The sequence below is a fragment of the Fundulus heteroclitus genome, chromosome 3 (genome assembly GCF_011125445.2).
Source record: "Fundulus heteroclitus isolate FHET01 chromosome 3, MU-UCD_Fhet_4.1, whole genome shotgun sequence".
Taxonomy (NCBI): Eukaryota; Metazoa; Chordata; class Actinopteri; order Cyprinodontiformes; family Fundulidae; genus Fundulus; species Fundulus heteroclitus.
The window spans coordinates 40,784,827-40,798,133 of NC_046363.1; the positions used below are offsets into that span (position 1 = coordinate 40,784,827).

At 41.3% G+C, this 13,307-nt stretch overlaps 4 non-coding genes across 4 annotated transcripts; all 4 read left to right on the top strand.

Annotated features, from left to right (window-relative positions):
- The first annotated feature begins 7,775 nt into the window (after positions 1-7,775).
- On the top strand, positions 7,776-7,849 carry trnat-ugu. Its single transcript has one exon. It is a non-coding gene; the product is annotated as a tRNA-Thr (tRNA).
- Positions 7,850-8,332: 483 nt separating this feature from the next.
- trnat-ugu lies at positions 8,333-8,406 on the top strand. Its single transcript has one exon. It is a non-coding gene; the product is annotated as a tRNA-Thr (tRNA).
- Positions 8,407-8,786: 380 nt separating this feature from the next.
- trnat-ugu lies at positions 8,787-8,860 on the top strand. The gene has a single exon. It is a non-coding gene; the product is annotated as a tRNA-Thr (tRNA).
- Positions 8,861-9,621: 761 nt separating this feature from the next.
- On the top strand, positions 9,622-9,695 carry trnat-ugu. The gene has a single exon. It is a non-coding gene; the product is annotated as a tRNA-Thr (tRNA).
- The last annotated feature ends 3,612 nt before the right edge of the window (positions 9,696-13,307 follow it).

Consider the following 13,307-nt stretch of genomic DNA (forward strand, 5'->3'; position numbering starts at 1 on the left):
TGAAAGAAGAAGAAAAGTATTATGGCAGTACTAGCTCCCTTTGTGGCTTGATCTAGGAGAGAAACACGGCTAAGCAGATAAGCTCAGAGCTAAATTTTAAGTCTGGAAGATGAAAGAGAGCACTGTAAAAGCTCAGCCAACAGGTCTGTCTAGGAGTAAAACAGGGTTAACAACTGAAAGGTGTATCATGTATAGAAGGGATCTTCTACTCCAGTCCTTGAGGTCTTGTGTCCTCCAACCTTTATATGAGTCTCTGCTTCAACACTTGAGATAAAAAATCAGGCCTTTCGCAGAACTTTGGAGACTGCATACTGAGGAGCTAATTCAGCCGTTTTGATTCAGGTGTGTTGGATCAGGGGCCGATCTAAAGGTTCCAGGGCCTCAAGGACTGAAAGTGAAGACCCCTGATCCATAGAAAGTATATCAGCTATAGGAACTTCATTTTAAAATTAAACTTTTCAATCTATAAGACATCAGCTTGTGTACAAAATCTTAAATCAGACACATATTAACGCTTACAAAACGAATTGTTGTTGAAGTGAACAGTGCTTTTTTTATTTTCTGCTAATAAGGGGCATCAGGGTCAGAATAATCCTCAGTATGCACAAACTGTGCTGTGGGTTTTCCTCAAAATTTGGATTTCACCTTCTGTCTACCGCTGAAATGCAAGCTGTCACTACAGGGTACTTAGAGGCATCCATCCAAGACACAAACAAAACATAAAAGTACTCATGCATGGCTGCATGTCTTCATAGGCTAATTTTGTTTGAAAGCTCATAATCCTTTCTGTTCCTCTGAAAGACGCTTTATTAAAATCCTGTCCATCATCTCCAGGAGCTTTCGTTATGACAAAGATCAGGATATTGGGGGGAAATCCACCGCGTTGATCACAGTCACCGCAGACACTTTGGTAACGGTTGGCCCTGTTGGCTCATGTTGAATTAAAAACGAGCAATGTTCAAAACATTAAACCTATTTTTTTACGCTACTACAGAAGGCAGACTCTTCACATGTTTCATGTTATTGTGGGGGAAGAGTATTTTGGATTTACCAGAATACAGCCAGATTAGATTAAATTGAGTGATTTATTTATAAACTGTGATCAATGGCACAGAGTATTTGAAAAATATATGACCAAGTAACACAGCTAATCAATTAAAAACATCACTAGTGACTAAACTAATTATGCTTGACAGTGTTTTAAAGAGGTTACCTGATGGGGGCTTAATTCCTCTGTGGTAATCCGGCAAGATATCATGACGGAGTAAATGTTCACAGACTTAAAGAATTGACCTTCAAGGTGAATTAACTCCATTTCAGTTTATTAGATTGTTAATGTCAATGTTAATGTAACTTTTAACGCATGTTTGGACCTACACTATGGTGTTCACAATGCAAACAATCACTGAAAACGTATTTTGGAGCAAAATAAAGATTTTATAAACTGTGCTTTGTTCTTGAGATGATCAAATGGAGTCCATATTCTTTAAAACGTCTGTGAAATAGATCCTTATTTTCCCCAGCCCCAGCATGAAGTCATAATTTCTTAATGTGTATTCACACCTGCCACATTTGGTCCGCTTTAAATGGACCAAAGTTAGTTTCTCCTCTTGGTCCAGACCTTGTGGAGGTGATATTAGGCTAAAATGAACTATGGTCCGGACCAAATAACCCGAGTCATTCCTGTCCGATTGGAAAAGTTGATCGTCACACGTGTGGATTTATTTTTTCTTTACAATTTATTGTTCAAATGGCAACTTAGATTATAGAAAACTATGAATGTGCCTGTAATTTAATCTGTAGTCTTCAAACTGATTCTGATTAAAATGCCCAACGATGAATTAAACGATGCTACTTTGTGGCAGTTTTACAAATGAAATAAAGTTACCAATGTTCTTAGAAAAATTGTAATTTAAAGATTTTTTTAAAAGCATTCCACTCCCTATTTGGAGAGTATATAGCTGATTACAGTTAATCCAGACGTCAAAAAACTGTGAAATAGCACTGTACTCTGTGAATAGATGTCCCCCCATGTGAACTAGAAAGTGTTTAAATGAAAGTGTTGTGGTTACTAGATGCTGAAATGAACTAACTGCTACCTAACTTCCTGTTTTGTGTCACTATGGCAGCCATGATTGTTTTGGCAGTGCAGTTATTCCGCATCCTTGTTGAGAAATACTAAAATGTGAAATCAGACAGGGTTAAAAATCACATTTTTCTTGTGATCTCTGAGCCACCGCAGACCGTCTGGCTCACTGCCTCTCCTTTCCCTATCAAAACCTCCGTCTGTTACCCAACGAGCGCAACAATGAAAAATTATCACATTTAATCCAGCGGTGATTAGCGAGGAACAGTGCCGCAGAATGAGTCACAATAAGACAGACACAATCGAAAGCAGAAGGGATTTCAGGACTAATGAGAAGCTCTCAAGTTTTTAGGCATAAGTACGGACAAACACACACTTAGCAGACAGACGCGTAGTGAGCAAAGACAGACAAAGCGCAACACACACATAAACACACCCCCTGACTAGGTGTGCCGTGCCGTTACAAACACAGGAGACAAACAGAGACAGACAGATCAAAAGGCTCAACCTGACTGGTAGACAGCAAAGTTCCTTTCCAAGTTCTGCAGCCATTTGAAATAACAACACATGATGGTTTGGTATTTACCTAGTCGTCCCCTTAGTTTCTGTCATTTGTAATGTTTTAAAAAGGGACAAAACAGTCTATGAAATTCATGTTGTTTTATCTTTGGAATCCACTACCTGTTTGATGTAATAGGATAAGTAAAAGCATCTCCAAAGCTCGCTTGTTAGAGACCAGCAGCAGAAGATTGCACCTTTTAAGATCATCGAGTCTCCGTAGAATCCCAGAAGACGTGATCTGCATGTACGTCAGCTGTTAAAGAGGCGTGTCACATTAAAATAGTATCTGTCTGACTATCATAGACATATGGAGTTGTGTAAGTTATGAGTGGTAAAGGATTTGTGACGCTGTGGGCCTTTTTCTCCATTAGATACCAGGGGAACCTTGTTAGGGTGCATGGCATCTTAAACTTTTTGATGGAATATTTTGAGTTCCAATCCATTGGAATCTTAAGTAACCTTCTTTGTGCTTGATTATAGTCTATAAATATGGCCAATGAAAGCAAAAAAATAATAACAATTACACCCACAATTCCTATTCTATGGCTACCACAGTTCCACAAACCTGAATCCTATTTAAAACCTGCACTGTGAGCTACTAGATGCGAATAAATAAAGAGGCCTTAAACCTCTGGAGGCTCTAAAGAGATAGGCTCTAAAGCAACTTCTACCTATGTAGCAAATCTGTGAGATGTAGCAAGAGAAGATTTAAATTCTCTTTTCAGAAAAAGAGCACTTCTTCAAGAAGCTGGATTTCTGACAAGTTTGGCAAAAACAAATTTTTATAGTGTGTTATATTTTTTCGTGGCAAATTAAATGTACTGATTTTTTTTTATTTCAAATTAAAATTTTGCTGTTTCAATAAACAGCAGGGGTTGCCAATGAGTGTGGAGGTTGCTGTATTTCAACACTTTTGCTGATAGCTTATTAATGCATTGGGCAAACTGCAGCAGTTACTATTCAAAATGGACGATCACGGTCATGTAATTTGACTGTTTTAATTATTAAGGTCACTTTTAAGCAAATTTCTAATTACGCTGAAGTAACACTACTTCAGCGTGTTTTTACTCAAGTAATTATAAAAAAGTTGTTAGTCAAGAAATTACTCAAGTAAGAGTAAACAAGTATTCAGTAAGAAGGCTACTCAAGTACTAAGTAACTAATAAAAGCTGATGATTTAATATTTAAAAAACTATGTGATCAGACAGACAAAAATATAAGGGTACGTGTGAATTCTGGTATTTTAAAGACAAAGATGCACTTAAAACACTAAAGACAAAATAAACACTTTTATGAATAATTTTTCAACATTAAACTTAAAAGCAGTACTTGCAGTTAACGTATATACAGTATGTTAGAACAGTGCAAAGTACTTCTAATGACAACATCTACTGTTTGCTGTGCCTTAATTTGACCTCCAAATGGCTCAATGAGCTCAGCAGATAGAAAATAACTTCCATCCATTTTCTAAACCGCTTAATCCCTCATGGGGTCGCGGGGGTTGCTGGTGCCTATCTCCAGCGTTCACTGGGCGAGAGGCGGGGTTCACCCTGGACAGGTAGCCAGTCTGTCGCAGGGCAACACAGAGAGACAAACAACCATTCACACCTAAGGACAATTTGGAGAAGCCAATTAACCTAACAGTCATATTTTTGGACTGTGGGAGGAAGCCATGCATGCACAGGGAGAACATGCAAACTCCATGCAGAAAGACCCAAGGGTGTACTCAAACCCAGGACCTTCTTGCTGCAAGGCAACAGCGCTACCCACTGCGCCACTGTGCAGCCCAGAAAGTAACATTAAAGAAGAAATCCGGTCATATTCAGAATTCAAACTTCTGAAAGTACTTTAAATATAAAATGATTATATACTGTTCAATAAATGATAAAAGTTTTTTTAATTGAGAGTCATTTTCATTTGAATGTGCTTTACTGGAGGCATCCATGTTGGTCAAAGAACAGTACTGCCACCTCCCAATTTGTGATGTCATGGTGCGGTATCGGCTGTCGAGCAAGTCCCAATGCTGTATCTGGTGTTTGTCACAATGCGCTATTATCCAAGATGGCGACGACTAGTACAGTATGCGAAGCAGAGAGTGATGGATTAATTAGCAACAACGATGGGAGTTCCGTGGATTTATCGTCATCATTTGATAGCGATTTGGAATATATGGAAGACTTTCTTGATAGCAACCTGACTTTTGACGAAATACAGCCTTAACAGTTTGAGCCGATGAGACCAAAAAGGGACGATGTGGGTTGAATCTGTCTGCTGCGGCTGTGGTGTAGCGGAAAGGTGAAATAATTAATGTTTTTTTTCACTTTTACCCGCTGTATTGCAACATCCAACTGCCATGCACATGGGCATTATTGCTTTAACAATTGCTCGCAAATTTCAGTGGTGAAGTCCTCTTGAAATCCAACATAATTGTTGTTGATTGCAGATGTGTATGATAGTTCCTATTAAATTTGCTTGTAAAGTGCGGAGAATGGCTCTCGGCTTACCGCACCGTGACGTCACTTCCAGAAGACGTCAGGAGTGAGGCGTTACCATATTTGGTCATCAATGGCCGTTCCCAGACTCAGTGATCGCCCCGAAAATGTATACTTTAATTTTTTTACTGATTAACGCTAGAGTCATTAAATCACTGTAAACGTATCAGTTTTAGGTATAGATAATGATCCATTGATTCTTCCTTGCTGACCGGACTTCTCCTTTAAAATAACAAAGCTTGTGTAAAAACAAGAAGTCTCACTTTAACATAAACTTTTTTTGTCTCTCTGGTGCATTTTTGGTTCAAAGAAATATGTTCTACTCCTACTTATTTTACTCAAGTAGGAGTAGCGATACTTGAGTAAAAATGTGACTCAAGCAAAAGTAAAAAGTACAGTGCAGTGAAATTACTCCTAAAAGTACATTTTGTTCAAAAAGTTACTTAAGTAAATGTAACTGAGTAAATGCAACTGGTTACTACCCACCTCTGGTTGTATGTCTATTTAAACACATACAACACTTGGCCAAGTTTGAGGGAGAATGGTGTATAGTATAGAACAATTAAAAGTTTAAAGTGATTCAAGACACATCTATCACAATAATTATAGCTGTATAGTATTTACAGTACAGTTTAATAACACCAACTCTGAATTTATGACAAGCAAGAGAACATATACTATACTTGTCTAAGTTGCTAAAGTTTCTCAAGGTAAAAGTGGAAGCAGAGAGAAAGATGACCTGAAACAAGCACATCCATTAGGGGTAAACAGACAGGAGCAGAGGTGATGCTGCCGTCACAGATCATGAGCAACAGGCACTTACTGCAGAGTGAGGCCCACACACACTGAAAAACCACAGACAAACACATGTCTGTACACACTCAGGAACAAACACACCCAAAGCCTGATCCATACACAAAAATTCACACACACATTTCCACACATACACGCCCTGTCTCGTTATTTCCGTTTGTAATCAACCCCAGCCTTATTTGAGATGATTGAACCCCGTGTTACCCAGACCTTAACTATCAAGACCTGATGCATCAAGCATGATTTTATCTGAACCCCCTAACATTTCCCTGGGTATACCCTCAAACCAAAAATCTAAAACTCTTCCAAATCTTTCTGACTTCTGATCTCATAATTGTGGTAAATATCACATTTAGTGTTATATTAGTATTTATCCCATTAGTTGCTCTGTCACATTGAGATGTTTTATATCATGAAGTAAATTTGATAATGATATGAATGATTGGTCTGCATAGCCCTTTTCTCAATGTCAAAAAAGGCAATCACCCCTCTTTGTTAAATCATGTGTTAACTGCAATTAACTATTTTTTTTTATTTTGGAAAGCTGAGTTAAATTTCATGAGTCAGGGTAGATTACTGCCAGACCTGTAAAATCAAGAAATCTTTTAATAATGGGTCACTTTTTCCAGCCCAGCCCATGTTAAAATATTTTTGCTAGTCTTGTGAAATCATGAATTAACAGTGACAAATTAATATGTTCTTAAGCTAAGTAAAATTCCACAACCCACACACAGACCTAATTACTTGCAGATCTGCAGAATAATAATACCAAAAATACCAAAAATACAACCTATCTAACACCAGCAAGTAGGCTAAGAGATTTGAAACACAAAATACATCATGTCCTGATTTAAAGAAGTTTGGGGTCAATAAGAAACAAAGTCAGTGACATCTATTCGTTACAAAGCCATCTGTAAAACTTTAGGATTCCATCGAACCACAGTGCAAGCCATTATCCACAACTGGGCAAAACATGGAACAGTGGGGAACCTTCCCAAGTGTGGCCTGCCTACCATAATTACTCCAGGGACACAGTGAGAGCTACTCCAGGAGGCCACAGAAGAACCCAGAACAACATCCAAAGCACTTCACGCTTCACTTACCAGAGTCCTGATTTATGATGAAAACATCTTCATCATCCTTAAGACTTTTTGGAAAGTATTCTATTGTTTGATGAGACCAATGTGTGAGTCCTGCTACAACTAGTATGAAGCAAGCCCAATATTTCAAAAACTAGATTATACTGATAAACAGTATAATCTCCTCTGATTTCTTTCACCTGTCTTCTGTCTCGATTTTCCACCTTGTCCCAGTATGTATTGCAACCATTTCTCTGTTTCCTCACTGAGTTTTTATGCTTATGCCGGGTTCACATTGCAGGATAATTTTCACGATTTCTTCCCCCAATCTTCCCCGTCCAACATACCCCAGTATCAGGGTGGCTCTTAAGAAAATCTTAAGAGCTATTCCCACCGTGTGTGGTGTGTTAAGAGTGATCTGGTCTGCTCAGAAGGACATTTGGACTGCACCGACCTCAAATCAGGGACATTCAACATGTTGGATTATCTTGGCCTGATATCCTAGTATGTGTGGTGTTTCCCCAGTACAAACAGGTACACAACCTGTTGAATGTGATGTGTAGCCAATCAGAAAGTGAGGCGATGGAATAAAACCTGTATGAAATGGACATACAGATGGCAACACACATAGTTCCAGCGGCTCATTGCTCTCTCGGTCGGTGCTTTGTTTGGCTGTTAGTGTACGTGTTGATTTGTGTTCCGTACTTTTCATGTCAGATGAGCAACATATGTGGTCTTAAGGGCGGTGCTGTGGCTTAGTTGGTCAAAGCGCCTGTCTTGTAAACAGGAGATCCTGGGTTCAAATCCCAGTAGCACCTGAGACTTGTGCTAACCTTTCAATGGGCAAAGAGCAGCAATCCCTGAAAGACATTTGTCAAGCTTTTGTACTTTAATGGGGAATGGTGGCCTAGTGGTAGGACCATTGCGCTTGTGTCCCCGGAGGTTCTGGGCTCCCTGAGCAAGACCCTTAAACACAGATTGCTCCCTGGCCAATCAGAAAGTAAGGTGATGGAAACCCAGAAATCAGTATGAAATGGACATACAGATGGCGCTGCATGTAGTTGCAGCGGCTCATTTCTCTCTCGGTCGGTGCTTTGTTTGGCTGTTAGTCTACATGTTGATTTGAGTTCCGTACTTTTCATGTCAGATGAACAACATATACAGTTTGTGACTGTTAATTGCAGACCCATATACCTCCCCAGAGAGATTTACATATCACCAGATGCTAATGCTAAATCAGCTGTTTTGAGTTCCGTACTTTTCATGTCAGATGAACAACATATACAGTCACATCTAAGGGAGGTGCTGTAGCTTAGCTGGTCAAAGCGCCTGTCTTGTAAACAGGAGATCCTGGTTTCAAATCCCAGTAGCACCTGAGACTTGTGCTAACCTTTCAATGGGCAAAGAGCAGCAATCCCTAAAAGACATTTGTCAAGCCTTTGTACTTTAATGGGGAGTGGTGGCCTAGTGGTAAGAGCATTGCGCTTGTGTCCTGGAGGTTCTGGGCTCCCTGAGCAAGACCCTTAACCCCAGATTGCTCCCTGGCCAATCAGAAAGTAAGGTGATGGAAACCCAGAAATCAGTATGAAATGGACATACAGATGTAGTTGCAACTACATGCGCTGCATGTAGTTGCAGCGGCTCATTTCTCTCTCAGTTGCTGCTTTGTTTGGCTGTTAGTCTACAACTACATGTTGATTTGAGTTCCATACTTTTCATGTCAGATGAACAACATATACAGTCATAACTAAAGGAGGTGCTGTAGCTTAGCTGGTCAAAGCACCTGTCTTGTAAACAGGAGATCCTGGGTTCAAATCCCAGTAGCACCTGAAACTTGTGCTATCCTTTCAATGGGCAAGGAGTAGCAATGCCTGAAAGACATTTGTCAATCTTTTGTACTTTAATTGGGAGTGGTGGCCTAGTGGTTAGAGCATTGCGCGTGTGTCTCGGAGGTTCTGGATTCCCACAGACTGCTACTCTGGCTCCCTGAACTGTGGCAACTATCACAAGAACCATCAAATTATGGCCTGAGGATGCCTCACAACACCTGCAGGAGTGTTTCAACAGGACAAACTGGAATGTCTTTGAACATCAGGACCTGGAGGTCTTCACAGACTGTGAGCTGTGCTGCATCTAGAACTTTATAGATATTGGAGCTGTGGAACAACACAGCCAGGTGTTCCCCAACCAGATGCCCTGGATTACTCAGGAGGTCCAGCTACTGCTAAAGACCAGGAATACCACCTTCATGTTGGGGAACAGGACCATCTATAGCACGACCTGACGAGAGGCGTCAGAGTGGCCAAATCCGACTACAGGAGGAATCCCCCCCCCCCCCCCCCCAATATTCCCCTTCCAACAGGCCCCAGTATTGGGGGTGGCTCTTGAATGTGACATGTAGCCAATCAGAAAGTAAGGTGATGGAAACCAAGAAATCAGTATGAAATGGACATACAGATGGCGCCGCATGTAGTTGCAGCGGCTCATTGCTCTCTCGGTCGGTGCTTTGTTTGGCTGTTAGTGTACATGTTGATTTGAGTTTCCTACTTTTCATGTCAGATGAACAACATATACAGTCACAACTAAGGGAGGTGCTGTAGCTTAGTTGGTGAAAGCACCTGTCTTGTAAACAGGAGATCCTGGGTTCAAATCCCAGTAGCACCTGAAACTTGTGCTAACCTTTCAATGGGCAAAGAGTAGCAATCCCTGAAAGACGTTCGTCAAAACTTTTGTACTTTAATTGGGAGTGGTGGCCTAGTGGTTAGAGCAGTGCGCTTGTGTCCGGAGGTTCTGGATTCCCACAGACTGCTACTCTGGCTCCCTGAGCAAGACCCTTAACCCCAGATTGCTCCCTGGGCGCTACACAATAGCAGCCCACTGCTCCCCAACAGAATGGGTTAAATGCAGAGAACAGATTTCATTGGAATGTACGTTGCAATAATAATTATTATTGCCATGACAAACTGCCGATGATTGTAGCCTTCTTAGAGTCGAGTTTCAGCGCTTGTTCGATATACCGGTGGATATAGCAAGAATCCCTGTCTTTCCGTGGATCACCATCCTGGCAGGGAGGAGGCATCGGCGGCGCAGAGAGAGAGGGCAGAAGCGGGGCTCCAGGGTCGGCACGCTAGGTAGGCTAATGAGGCAACCACACAGACCACCACACCCTAGCCTGTTTCTCTCAAATGCTAGAAGAGGAGGGGGGATCTCTGAACAACACCTGGTGTACAAACATAGTAATGATGACCAGCCACTGGTCCCCAGACCTGGAGTTTGTGAATGTTAATTGCAGACCCATATACCTCCCCAGAGAGATTTACATATCACCAGATGCTAATGCTAAATCAGCTGTGGGACTTGTACATGGCAGCATAAGCTATCAGTTGAGCATCTTTCCATATGCTGTGCACATCATAGCGGGGTACTTCCACCATGCAGACAGACAGTGCTTCCTAAATTCCACCAGCATGTAAAGTGTGCTAGAAGAGGAGCTAACACCCTGGACAAAGTCTACTCCAAAATCAAGCTATGCTACAAAGCTAGGCCATTCCACATATGGGTCAGTCCAATCACTTCTGCGTTTAATTACTGTTATGTCCCTCTCAGAAAAACTTGTGTCAACTATCACAAGAACTATCAAATTATGGCCTGAGGATGCCTCGCAACACCTGCAGCACTGTTTCTACAGGACGAACTGGGATGTCTTTGAACATCAGGACCTGGAGGTCTTCACAGAACTTTATAGATACTGTAGCTGTGGAAAAACACAACCAGGTGTTCCCCAACCAGAAGCCCTGGATGACTCAGGAGGTCCAACTACTGCTAAAGACCAGGAATTACACCTTCTGGTTGGAGAACAGGACCATCTATTGCACAGCCCTAGCTAACCTGACGAGAGGCGTTAGAGTGGCCAAATCTGACTACAGGAGGAGGATGGAGGGCAATATTGACAGGAACAACAGCAGGCAGGTATGGCAGGGAATACAGCATCTCACCAACTACAGGGCCAATCTTGCAGCTGCTGAAGGCGATGCCTCACTGGCAGAGGAGCTAAACCTCTTGTTAGCCCGCTTCGAGATGAAGCCAACAGAGGCAGCCATATCACACCAAGTGACCCACAACACTGCAGCCCTCATTTTATAGGAGCAAAAGGTGAGGTGCACAATACGGGCCTTCAACTGGACAGCTGGACCCAACGGCATTCCTGGATGTGTCCTGAAAGACTGTGCCAGTCTGCTGTCTTTACCAGGATCTTCAACCAGTCCCTGGCCTTGTCCGCTGTCCCATCCTGCCTGAAATCCTCCACAATAGTCCCCTTACCCAAGACACTTTGAATTTCAAGCATTATCAGTTACCGCGCAGTGGCACTCACTCCTGTGGTGATGAAGTGTTTTGAAAAACTAATCGGAGGTCACATCACAGCACTTCTTTCTCATGGCTTTGATCCCCACCATATTGCCTACTGAGCCAACAGATCCACATAGGACGCTGTAACCACAGCCCTCCATGCTGCTCTGCTGCTACCTGGAGCAGCAGGGGACCTATCTACGGATCATACTTGTGGACTGCAGCTCTGCTTTTAATACTATCCTTTCTCACAGACTGGGGGAAAAACTAGGGGACCTGGGTCTCCCTCACTCCACCTGCATGTGGACCATGTGTTTCCTGACTGGCAGAGTAAGGCTGCTCTCAGCCTCAGTACTGGCTCTCCACAGGGCTGTGTGCTGAGCCCCCTGCTCTGGTCCCGTTACACATAATTTTGCTGATGATACTACAATGGTGGGGTTCATCTCAGGAGGCGACGAGTCCGCCTACAGGGGTGAGGTGGAGAGGGTGTCAGTGTGGTGCAGGGAGAACACTCTGCTCCTTAATACCTAAAAGACAAAGGGGCTCATAATAGAAGAAAAAGAACAGACATTACACCACTAACCATCGGGGGAGACCACTAACCCAAGCCCCAGGATCCACTGATCAGGATTCAGGCCTAGACTCTAAGAAGCTGCTTCCTGAGACAGCACATTCCTGTTTCCCACCAGAGATATCTTTTAAAAAACCTTTAAATCATACTCTGTGTACAGCTGTACATTTGGGTCTCTTTGTTAGTGGCGTTAATGCTGTATTAATCTCAATTATTCAGAATTCATAAAATGTAATACTGAATTATTCAATAACTATCTCTCTCATTAACAATCCTAACTGACCTAGAAAAGCCTAGTCTTATTTAGTTCTTTATACACAGCCATTTGTTAATATCTGGTTTCAAATGAATATCTCTGGATGTTAGAACTGAGTTTGTTGCTCAGACAATGTGCAATGCATTACAGCTGCAGCTTCAGGTGCATTATGCCTCTTCCAGTAACTTCATAGCTCAAAATCTTTTGTCCACTTCTATAGATCTGACCATGAGGATCATCTGACTGGAGTGTTTGCTGTGTGATAGCGGTGTGAGTCAGACAGCCAGACAGATGGACATGTGGAACTAAGTGACTTGGATCCACAAAGGGAATTTCCACCTCACCTCTTCCTCCCAAACCCCTTCCTCCTTTATCCCCCAAAAAGAGTTTCTGCTTTTTCTTTTAGACAGAGAAGAGTGAGGAAAGTCAGGACTAAAAAGAAGTTGTTAACAACAGAAGTTATGGTTTGAATATATTTTCCATGACTTGTTTTTGTTGGCTAAAAATATGATTTCTTTCCACTTGATCTTGAATTTTTTTTCTTTTGCCAGTCAAAAACAGCGTGCAACAAAACAGTTTATTAAACACATTCCACTTTATTTTTGCTCTATGATTCACTGCTGAAGTCCCCCAGTTTCCGATAATTACCCTGAAAAGTGGCAAAATTCTTAGATCCTTCAATATGAGAACACAGACTTTGATCTCCTTCATTTTTCTTTTGTGTGCCTGATCTTCTTCCCTTATTGATTAAATATGTGCATTTTGCTAAATTTGAAGTATAAATGTGAAAAACAGCCCTAAGTAACATAAATCAGAATTAAAAAGGTATCCGCAATTGTTACAAGCAATCTATTAAATTTAGGCATATAATATTTATGTTCAGATTCTTTAAATTTGTGGCAGGTTGTAGTTTTTTAGAGAGCCGATCATATATTTTTATTCTAAAGTGCCTTGCAAAACTATTTATACAGAGTAAAATTTTATAAAATATTTTTCCACACTCCAACTGCAAGCTTTAGTGCATTTTTACAGTCCTTTTATGAGATAAGTCAACACAAAGTAGCAAATAATTTTGAAGAAGAAAGATAATAAATCAAGAAAA